We start from the raw sequence: 10,276 nt of genomic DNA, 5'->3' as shown, positions 1-10,276 counted from the left end.
CTGTCCTTTGATTACTTTCTGAGTCACGTAGACAATGTCAAATTCACTCAACAGGATTTGCCACTTGGCCAGCTTGCCAGTGGGCATAGGCTTCTGAAAGATGTACTTCAAAGGATCCATCCTTGATATGAGATATGTGGTATAGGCACAGAAATAGTGCCTCACCTTCTGTGCCACCCAAGTAAAAGCATAACATGTGTGCTCTAACAGAGAATACCGAGCCTCGTATGGGGTGAACTTCTTAATAAAGTAATAGATAGCCTGATCCTTCCTCCTTGTTTCATCATGTTTCCCCAGAACACAACCAAACACTCCATCCAATACTGCGAGGTAGAGTAATAGAGGTCTACCTGGCTCGGACGGGACCAAAACTGGTGGTGTTGATAGGTACTCCTTGATTCTGTCGACGGCCTTTTGGCAGTCATCAGTCCATTCGGTAGCGGCGTCCTTTTTCAACATCTTAAAGATTGGCTCACAGATGACAGTAGATTGTGCTATGAACCGGCTGATGTAGTTGAGTCTCTCCAAGAAGCTCATTACGTCCTTCTTATTCTTTGGCAGTGGCAGTTCTTGAATAGTTTTGACCTATGATGGATCCAGTTTTATCCCTCGGTGACTCACAATGAACCCAAGTAGTTTTCCGGCAGGAACCCCAAATGCACATTGGCGGGATTTAGTTTCAGGTTGTACCTTCTCAGTCTGTTGAAGAACATCCTCAAATCTTCTATGTGATCAGTGGCTTTCTTGGACTTTATAATGACATCATCTACATACACCTCAACCTCCTTGTGTATCATATCATGGAAAATAGTAGTCATGGCCCTCATGTAGGTGGCCCCTGCATTCTTCAACTCGAATGGCATCATCTTGTAGCAGTACATCCCCCACAGCGTAATGAAAGCCATTTTCTCAACATCTTCTTCATCCATCCAGATCTGATAATATCCAGCGAAACAATCTACAAACGATTGCAACTCATGCTTGGCGCAATTGTCGATCAAGATGTGTATGTTCAGCAAGGGGAAGTTGTCCTTTGGACTAGCCTGATTGAGATCCTGATAGTCGACACAGACTCTGACCTTCCCATCCTTCTTTGGCACTGGCACAATGTTGGCTAACCATGTTGGGTATTCCACTACCCTGAGAACTTTGGCTTTGACATGCTTGGTGACTTCTTCCTTGATCTTCAAACTCATATCAGGTTTAAATTTTCTGAGCTTCTACTTTACCAATGGACACGTCGGATCAGTTGGCAGTTTGTGAGCCACAATAGATGTACTCAAATCAGTCATATCATTATACGACCAGGCGAATATATCTTCATATTCTCTTAGAAATTTTGTGCACCCTTCCTTTTCCGATGGCGACAAATGAACGCTAATTCGTGTCCCTTTGACATTTTCTGTATCTCCCAGGTTAACAATCTCAGTCTCGTCTAGGTTGGACTTCGGCTTGTTCTCAAAATTCTCGACTTCTTTAACAATCTCTTCTGGTATATCATCTTCTTCTGAATCTATGTTCGTTTGTTGCATTGTCTCGTTGCACATCACAGTCATTGGTTCATTAAGATAGGTAATAGTAATGTTGTATAAATAAAGTAATAAGAGAAAATAATAAGAGTAAGATTTGTAAGGAAACTGGAATGCTTTGATAAATTTCATAATTGTTTTGAACATTGGAAGATCTTATTGCGAAAATTCAAAATGCGAAATGAAATTCAACTAGTAAAAATAAAAGATAGTGCATGATGCTTTGTTCAGCCTTGCTACCCCGAGGCTTTCCGGGCTTTGGCGGTTCTGATGGTCCAATTGTTGAGGAATGCTCCTCCACTTACGGCCTGTATGGAAGGGCCTTCCTCCCCCTCCTCCTAGAAAATGACACAACAATCCATGTCATCGTCTTCTAGGAATAAGTTCCTTACTACTGCCAGTGCTTCCTCCTCTTCCGACCCATAGATAACACGGCTGGCGGGAAAGTCTGCTCCAAATGTGGTATTGGCTACTCCAGCAGGTAGTATGGACTGCACCATGGTGGCGACCAGTTGTTGAATTCCTCCCAAGTATACTCGTATCCCAGACCGAAAGTGGCGCCATGTTTCTTCAGTTTGATAGGCTTGGTGATTCCTTGGAGGTTTTTGCCAAGTCCTTGCCAGGTTCATATCCACTCCAGTTCAATATGCTTTCAATTTTGTTGTCCCACCATTTGTCTTTATCAACGGCATTGACTCGCTTGATGTGGTGATAGGTTTCCCTGCCTATCTTTCTTCTTCCTCTGATAGTTGGGATGGTTTGGCGACTGTATATGGGATTGCTACTGTAGCCATGAATGATCACCTCTTGGTGATTCCATTCAAACTCCACTGCCTGATGTAGTGTTGACGCTACAGCCCCAGCGACATGAATCCACGGTCGTCCTAATAGCAAGTTGTAAGATGCCGGAACATCTATTACTTGGAAACCGACATCGAACCAAGTAAGCCCCATTTGCAAGCACAAACTAATTTCCCCAATAGTGGACCTTTTGGAACCGTCGAAAGCTTTGACATTGATGGCCCCGTCCTTGATCTCATGCATCCCCTTTCCCAATGTTCTGAGTGTTACACACGAACAAATATTGAGGCTGGACCCTCCATCAATCAGGACCCTAGTGATAAAATAATCTTCACATTGCACGGTGATGTGCAATGCTTTGTTGTGACTCAACCCTTCTGGTGGCAGCTCATCTTCATGAAAAGTGATCTTGTGACTTTCCAATACCTACCCTCCCATGTTTGCCATTTCTCCTCCGGTGATGTTGCTTGGTACATATGCCTCACTCAGCACCTTCAATAACACATTCTTATGTGCATCGGAACTTTGCAGCAAAGCTAGGATAGAAATTTGTGCTAGTGTTTTGTTCAGCTAATCAATGACTGAGTGTTCCTTGGCTTGTATCTTTCTCCAAAGACCATCGGGCCTGATTTCAGTGATGGTCGGCCGACCAGAGGCCTTCTTACTCGACTCAGCTAAATGCTCCGGAGTATAAACCCTGTCGGTTCTTATCATATCCTTTGCCATAAATGTTTCCCCGAGCTTGGCTTTCCCTTTCCTTCTTGACTCGGTGTGTAATCCCAAGGTATGGCATTTGTATGGAATGATGTTACAGTCGACATTGCTACTGAAATGGGAACCTTTAGTCCGAATGGAGCATGTGTTTTGGAGGGTAAAACCGCAACTTCAAACGGTGCTGGTGCGTTTGCTGGAGACCTAAACTCGACCTCAACTGGTGTTGGTGTCTTTGCAGGGGGTGGTGCTTCAAACTCAAATGGTACAGACATGTTTACCTCGGCATCCCCAGAAGGCTGAGTCTGGACTACAATCGGATTAAGGGTGACTATTGGTTTTTTTGGTTCGTCACCTTCTATGATTAAACCGATCGATCCTTTGGGATCCCAATCCTCCTCTATTTAAATCATGTGAACACCTCCACCCTTATGGTCCAGCAGAGGGTTTTTGCGGACATTCGGAGTAGGCTCCTTTGCCACCATGATCTTGTTATCAATCAAAGTCTGGATCTTGTCTTTTAGAGAGCGGCATTCATCAATGGTATGCCCTTTCATGCCTGAATGGTATGCACATGATTTATTTGGATTGACCCATTGAGAAGGGTTTTCAGGGGTTATAACAGGGATAGGGTGACATAACCAGCAGCTTTGAGCCTTTCGTACAGCTGGTCAATTGGCTCAACAATGGCGGTATACTGTTTGGGGGGTTTGCAGTCGAAATTTGGTCAAGGTCTAGGAAAGTTTTGACGTGTGGGAGGTGATTGATAGTGGGATGGCTGAACATTGTAGGCTTGGTAGACATGTGCGGGTTGGGAATATCTGGGTGAAGTAGGTTGATATGTAAGAGGTGGGGGTGACTGGTAAGTAGGTGGTGGAGTTTGGTAAGAAGGTGAGGGTGCTTGGTAATTCGGGGTAGGATGTATGTAAGTAGAGGTATCGGATAGGCTTGGTATTTGATAGGGGATTTGGCTCTTTGTGCAACCATTACGGCACCTACGTCCCTTTTCTTGGACGTACCACCAGACTGTAAAGCCTTATTGGTAACTTGAAAAGCTTCAAAGTTTGTAACCATACCACTTTTGATGTCTTCCTCGATCCTCTCCTCTAGCTTGATGATGTCGAAAATTTTCTGGCTCTCAATCAACATCAGCCTTTCATAGTACTGCGGGTCTTGAGCCCAGACGAAAAACTTGTTCATTTGTTCTTCTTCTAAAGTCGGTCTGACCTTAGCGGCTTCTGATCTCCAACGAGTAGCGTACTCGCAGAATGTTTCCATAGGCTTCTTCTTTAAATTCTGGATGTAAAACACATCTGGCACATTTTCTGTGTTGAATCTGAACCTGTCCATAAAGCCAGATGCCATACTCACCCAGTTCGACCATTTCTTCGGGTCTTGGCTAATGTACCAAGACAAAGCATCTCCTCTCAGACTCCTCATGAAAAGCTTCATGCGAATCCTTTCGTCCTTCCCTACCTCGACCAGCTTGTCACAGTATGTTCTCAAGTGGACTCTCGGATCCCCTGTACCATCAAATATCTCAAACTTAGGGGTTTGTACCCCTCGAGCAGTTCGACATCTGGCTGTATGCAAAGATCTTTGTAGTTCAACCCTTCAATCCCCTTACTTCCTTCGACGTCCTGAATTTGGCTAGTCAACTTCTTAAGCTCTTCAGCCAGACTCCTGAAGAGTGAGTCTTTATCATCAGACTCGTATGTGCTTGAAATGGGTTGAGTGGAGTGTGGAATGGTTTCCACGTTGATGGGGGTGTTATGGTGGGCGTGGAAATGGTCATTTGTGAAATTCAAAGGCTCAGGGATGAGCAGTGGAGTATTGTTGCATGTGTGGAAAGTATTGTAGTTGTGGTGAGAAGCGGGATGGTTTCGTGGCTTCGGGATGTTTTGTGGAGGCGTGGGGGTTCTGAGCATTTGGAAAATTGATATCCAGAGTGGTGAGGGAAAATGACAAGTTTGCCAGATTCCGGACCTGATCAAGTTCCTCCTGAAATTTCAACAGTTTCTACTCGAGTTGGGATGCACTTTCTTTTGAGACCTGAGCACCATGAGTGACCTCTACCCGTTCAGTTGAGTTTTCCTTTCTGGTGTTATTCAAATCTTCCATCTTTCCTTTTTTTCCTGCTTCTGATAGGACTAGGAGGAGAAGTGGGTGGAGGGCCCTTTGACCTTGTGGAATATGATGATGATGCCAGAGTGCACGAACTAACCTTTGGGGGAGGGGAATAAATAAAACAAAAGTAAAAACAAAAGGTAACAAGTCAGTGCGAATTATAAGAAAAATGTTGCGATATTTAAACACATAGTGCAAGAATGTAAATCGTGTCCTATTTGGGAACCTCTTTGTGCCCGAGGTAGGCCTAGCGACAAATTGATTTGGATAACTTAGGATGCTAAATGCTTATTGATAAAAGTAGATGAATCCCAAAATGACACTAAATAACAAGAAATAAAATGTCGCTAGTGTCCATTGGCCTTATTACATTTCTTAAAGCAAAAAAGAAAAGGTTCCTATCTATTTGGTTCCAGAAGGGCCTTCCCCAGACTCGACATCGTCGAACAGCTTTCCCAACTGGCAAAGTCCCAGCAATAGGTAGGCTCTGGCTAGATGTCCGCCCTCATTTCCCTCAGCATTTTGGCAATCCTCGATCCTTTTGAGGAACTTCCTTTCTAGCTCTACTATGCCTCGCTCCAAATGTCCCGGTCACTTGTTGGCACTGACAGCCATGTCTTTCCACTACTCGATCAGTTTTTGGTTGGTTTCTTGTATCTCACGGTGCTTGCTTTCACATTCCCGGATCCTCGTGTGCAGTTGATTGTATTTGACCTGTGCCTCGGTCCTTTCATCTATGATTCTATGGCCCCTAGTAAGTCCTTGCTGACTCAGACCATCGTGATTAGATTCCAACCAGCCAGAATAGTATGGAGTACAACCAGCATGGCATCTGTCTGGTTCGATAGTGTCTCTTCCCATGATGATCTTGCAATGCCACATATGCTGAGCTTGGCACTTATAAGGAGTGTCATCAGCTTGGACTCAGCCCGGAAGTGACTCATCTTGTCTACCCTTGGTATAACCTGCTTCCTACCAGCCTCTCTCATAACTCGGAGGGACATAAGGGTAGGTTCCTCTCAGACCGATTAGTATCAGAAATGGCGCATCCCTAGATCGGACGATGAACTCCTTAGTAGGGAACCACTCGAACATCCATTGTACTTGATCCTCAGTTAGATTTTCAAATAGCTCTAACCATCCCTTGGCGTCTTCTGGTTGGGCGAACATGTTGGGCATGTAGTTCATTCATTTCAGATGATGGAAGACGATATAATCGTCCCAATCTCTTTGCTGAATTTCCTATCGATATTCACCCCTTTGTAGATGCTCCATGAGCCAAAGCTGAAGTAGAAAATTTCAGCCTTCGAAGCGTTCGGCTCCTCGTTGACACTTCTCCAAGGCTCGGCATATCTCCGCAATAATTATGAGCACAATGCTGAATGGTTGACCACTAATTCCCTCTATTAGAGTTTTGGTTACCATAGCTAGCCTAGTGTGGATCCTGGCTTTCTTCATTGGGAACACTATCATCCCCAGGAAGCAAAACATGAAGACAAAGACCCTTCAGTGAATATGCCCCAATGATGTGAGGGCGAACTCGTCAGAATAAGTATGGTAAGATTTGTTGTGACCATACCTCTCGTACAAATAATCAAAGGGAATATACGACTCTTTCAAGCATGTCAAGTCTGGATTCTTCTTTAGACCCATCATTTTGAGGAAACCTCTACCCTTGCGGTTTTCCGGCATTAACAAACCCAGAGTTTCCCATGGTATACCAGCTAATCCTCATATTTCCTCCAGCAGGGGTGTCATCTCAATGTCTCTGAAGTGGAATACAGACCTATCACAATCCCAAAACAGAGTAGCAACTTCTATGATCTTGTTGTTAGGTTGGATTTCTAGGAGAGAAGGTAGATTTCCTATGTATTTCCGGACAAGAGTCTGATCACTGGAATGAAGATCCTCCCACCAGCTTAGCACTTTTGGGTGGATGTTGGTGACCATCCCGAATCTGGGGACTTCGTGCCTCATACTGCAAGACAAAAGTGTTAGGCCCTTACCCCCACCAGACTCGACTATTTAACATCAACAATTAGCATGAAGCATTTAGTTCTCCAAATAAATGCACAGAATGTGGTGGTGTCCGTTTGGGTTTTAGGGAAACCCAGTAGACTTTGGACAAGGCTATCTTAAAGAGTCATTATGAGGACAACATAACTGACTCACTAGGTTTGACCATGATGCATGCACAATTAAACAGAGTAAGGTTTCTATGGGGTTTTAGACTGGTACCCTTGAGCGGACAACTCAAGGGGGAAAGGCACGAAACTGTCGACTACACCATTGATAGACTGGTTTACCGCAAATACGCCTTTTTCGAATTTAGAGGTGATAATATCGGAAGAGCGCAATCACTCATTATAAGCGTTGATATGGTATTTGTTTGACACGAGTGGAATATGATGTTGAGCATGATTATGCAATAATTAAAGCAGATTGTCACGTATTTGCACGTTAGGAAAGCAGTAAATACAACAGTTTTTCATAACTTAAAGTGGTAGTAAAGGAAAGTAATAAAGGGAAGAAACAAAAAGACAAGTCAGTTTTGTAATCGAAAAGGAAATTAAATGCTTAAAAGAAACAAACAAATAATTGCGCATAAAGAAGCATAAATTCACAATAATAGCCTGAAATGGTAAAAGCCTGAAAGTCCCCAGCAGAGTCGCCACGCTGTCGCGCCCCCTTTTTCTCGTGAAATCGGGTTTATAACATTTGGGAGACAACTCGTTCCCTTTCGGGAATTGGGTTTGAATTGAAGAGTCGTCACCTAATGATTAAAGTGCATTAGGACACTAAAAAGGTTTGTTTTGAGTAACCAGAGATTGGGTAAGGGCTTGAAATTATCCTAAGGGGAAGGTGTTAGGCACTCCTCAGGATCCACTAGTGTGGTTCCCGGTCAGACTATTGTTGTGAATTTAGGTGCAAATAACATGTAGGCAAATAAAACTTTAAATAAGAGGAGATTTTCATGTAATGATTACAAATAAACAAAAGTAAGAAAAAGGAACTAAAAGAGTTGATTTTCTTAAAAAAGATGGTTTAAAAAAAATTTAAAAGAAACAAAGAAAACAAAGGGAAGGGGGGTCCTAGGTTTACTAATAATATGGATCACCCCACACAACATCCGGTAATCACTCCTCAGTGAGGGGCTACACGTGATGTTATCGCGTGGTCATCATATCCATAACTGCCCTTTCCCACCCCGTTAAGGTATTAAAGTGCAGAATGGTTTCGTTTACTTATTGCATGATATTACCCTCCCCAATTCTATCAGCCTCGGAGACACTTGGGACTACTGATCTTAGAGGGAGGAGGTATTGGGCTTATTTGTGGTTTCAAAAGGTAAAATACTAAGGCGACAAACAAAACACATATAGAAAGTTTGGGGAAGCATATAAACAAATAAAAAGGCTCAAATAGACCTTCTTTAAACCAAAGAGAGCACATAATATAACATGACTTACATGTACTGTTTAAGGTCTGATTAAAACTTAAAGGGTCAAGGCAAACTGATTTATTACATAGTTCAGATAAGAAGCCCGAATCAGGCCTACCTGCTGGTTGTAGCATATAAAATCTGATTCAGTTTATAAACTTTCACCCTATGGATTGCCTAAGTGCTGGACGAAAACCTATAGGTATGATATCTATTGATTCCAGAAATAATGAAGTGAATTGATTACATACTAAAGAAAGAAAGGCAAGTTTTTAGCAAAAGATCGCCAGTTCTGCAACTGGTAATGCATTATTACTGCTAATTTTAGGCTTATAAACGAGTGAGGCGATTGAGATTCGACTAAAGCTCCTATAGGCATGATTTCTATGCGTTTGTCGATTTTAGAACACCTCATAGACATAGTGAAATGCAGAAATCCTACAAATATGATATCTAGGTATTGTACTATATGAACATGATATCTAATTGCAGTTGGTTATTAAGACCTATAAATATGTTTGCCTAATAAGAAATGGAGATGCAAGATTCAGAAAATCCTATAGGCATATTTTCTACATGCATATACAAAATTCAGATTTCGAGTAATTATAGACATGGTATCTACATGAGAGTGCCGAAATTCCTATAGGCAGGTTATCTAATATGAGAATTCAGAAATCCTATAGACATGGTATCTATACGAAAGTGTAGAAATCAAAGATTCCTATAGACATGATATCTACATGAGAGTGCAGAAATTCAGAAATAACCTATAAGCATGGTATCTATATGGGAATGCAAGATTCCTATAGACATGGTGTATATATGAGAATGCAGGAATTCATAAACCCCTATAGGCAGGTTATCTACCCTTTTTTTCATACATAGTTACCCCTCCCTTTTCACTAGCCATCCCCGAGAGTTTACTACAAAGTTATTACAGCCCAGAAAAGTAAAGTAAAAAATACATCGAAAATTAAAAAGTACAACCAAAGAGAGCCTAATTCAAACTTTTTGTCTGAAGTATGAAGTACATCAACTCCAAGAGGTCATATTTTAAAGCCTTTCTCCCATTTGTGGTGTGTCAAAGTTCCTAAGAGTCTCATATGAACTCCGGGTAGTGCTTACACCCAAATGTATCACCAGATTAGGACATAGTGCAGTGTGGAAGGGCCAGCCCTCAGGTGTCCAAGTTCAGAGGGAATTCAAGGTCCCAAGGCAAGGCTCACAAGATGGGGGCAGAACTTAGGGACTTAAGAAAGAGTGCAAGTGCAGAAGTAGGATTCTGAAAGGGAAAAGGCAAGCAGCTTAAATCAGTACAAATAAGGGTATAGGGGAATGGGGAAGTTGTAAGAGGCAAAAGAAAGCAGGCTAAAAGGCATACCCAGCAATGGGAGATGTTGGCACACCCTCCAGTCTGTTTGCTTAGAGGTCAAGACCCCAGTGGTTCAAACTTAATTCATGGACAACAACTTATATTGTCATGCCTTAAGTCACAACTCAAAACACATAAGGGTGATAAGGAATGAGGGTTCATAACAAAACACACATAAGGAAATCAGCATGCCAATTTAAGCGCTGAGATATAAATAAACAGCAGGTGAACATGGATACAAAAGCAGTAATACACATTGTTGTGGTGCTAAAGATTAAATTCGGACATACC

Source organism: Nicotiana sylvestris, chromosome 9 (genome assembly GCF_000393655.2).
Source record: "Nicotiana sylvestris chromosome 9, ASM39365v2, whole genome shotgun sequence".
Taxonomy (NCBI): Eukaryota; Viridiplantae; Streptophyta; class Magnoliopsida; order Solanales; family Solanaceae; genus Nicotiana; species Nicotiana sylvestris.
The sequence above is the reverse complement of the archived record's forward strand: the minus strand, read 5'-3'. Positions refer to the sequence as shown.